Source organism: Eimeria mitis, genomic scaffold (genome assembly GCF_000499745.2).
Source record: "Eimeria mitis Houghton genomic scaffold, Emh_scaff2574, whole genome shotgun sequence".
NCBI lineage: Eukaryota > Apicomplexa > Conoidasida > Eucoccidiorida > Eimeriidae > Eimeria > Eimeria mitis.
This window is the reverse complement of record NW_013570915.1, coordinates 6,927-7,282: the sequence shown is the minus strand read 5'-3', so window position 1 is coordinate 7,282 and position 356 is coordinate 6,927.

The following is a 356-nucleotide window of genomic DNA, read 5'->3' as shown; positions in this document are numbered from 1 at the left end:
ACCCCTCCAAAATGATTTTCACGTCGCTTCTGGGCATTCTCAGTGCATGTAAAACCCTAATGCATGCAACTGTGAATTCATCGTACTTTGTTTCCAAGCCGAATCCAACAAGAGGCGAAACCTCCACCACATACCGCGCCACTGCTTGATCAGCAGGCAGGCAACGCGCGTAGTCGGGGAGCCCCGCTTGAGGCGATGCTTTGCACCAACCATCATTTCCGCGTACTCCCTCAAACCAAACCCCAATAACTATTATAATGATGATGCAGAGCATATTCTAGCCGCAAACATAAGCGCAGAACGCTGCTCCTTCTGGCCAAGCTCCATGAACCCCCTTACAAATCTACAAGCTTATG